The sequence below is a fragment of the Mandrillus leucophaeus genome, unplaced genomic scaffold (assembly GCF_000951045.1).
Source record: "Mandrillus leucophaeus isolate KB7577 unplaced genomic scaffold, Mleu.le_1.0 Scaffold45, whole genome shotgun sequence".
In the NCBI taxonomy this organism is placed as follows: Eukaryota; Metazoa; Chordata; class Mammalia; order Primates; family Cercopithecidae; genus Mandrillus; species Mandrillus leucophaeus.
Window position 1 is genome coordinate 5,318,190 of NW_012104809.1, and position 1,275 is coordinate 5,319,464.

Sequence of the window (1,275 nt, forward strand, 5' to 3'; positions counted from 1 at the left end):
ACAGGCCCCAGTGTGTGATGTTCCCTTTCCTATCTCCATGTGTTCTCATTGTTATACTCCCACTTCTGAGTGAGAACATGTGATGTTTGGTTTTCTGTTCCTGTGTTAGTTTACTGAGAATGATGGTTTCTAAATATATAATCATGTCATCTCCAAACAGAGACAATTTGATTTCCTTTCCTCCTATTTGAATATCCTTTATTTCTTTCTCTTGCCTGATTGCCCTGGCCAGAACTTCCAATACTATGTTGAATAGGAATGGTGAGAGATGGCATCCTTGTCTTGTTCAGGTTTTCAAAGCGAATTTAGTTTGCATCATAAGTGACATATCTTCATAGAAGAAAGTACAGCTACTCCAAAATTAGATAACAAAAACTGTGCAGAAAATACTTAAATTTGAATTTAAGTATATATGCATTAAGTATCTATTTTTTGAAAAAAAATTGATTTTGCTGACATTTTGTTATGTGTATGTTTTTATGCATATTAAAAACTGTTAACATGCTTTCCTAATACTCAATATGCTAGCATTTATATAATAATTTTAGTGGCTTTATAATATTTTATTTTATGGGTTTATGAGAATATATATTAAAATTTCTGCACAGGATATTTTTATAAATGTGAGGTAGGTGATCAGTGACCATATTTCACATTTCAAAATAAATACAAACAGAAATTTAAATTAGCTATAATACTTATACTTTAGGAATAATTATTGTATGACTAATTAGCCCCCATCCTTGTCTTTAAAAAACCCAGAATATATATACCCGTTAATTTAGAAATAAATGCATCCATTCTCTTTTGTCTTTTCTAAGAACACTCATTCTTATGATGAATGCAAGAATTACAAAGGCGTATTCTGTCTCACTTACTCAGTCAAAACAGGGAAGAATGTATTGTATTTATTCAATTGAAATAAATGGTACAGAAGAGGAAGATAAGCGAATTGGTCTATTGCAAAGGCTTTTAGAATAAGAAATTGACATTGAATTTCATACGCATTTTACTTCTAGTGTGCCAGAGAAGTACTGAATTGAAATTTATATCGCAGAGGTCTGTAGGAATAGGAATTGAGTCATTTACTAAATTATTAAATTGTACTCTAAGAGTCATTAGCTTAAAAGTTTATTATTGGATTAATCTATGCTATCACAGGATTCCTTTCATATTTAATATTCTTTTCAGACTCTCCACACACTTTCTGAAGGTTATAAAGAGTTTAATAATGATCTCATAGGAGAACACTGTTTTCTTACAGGTTAGTTTAGT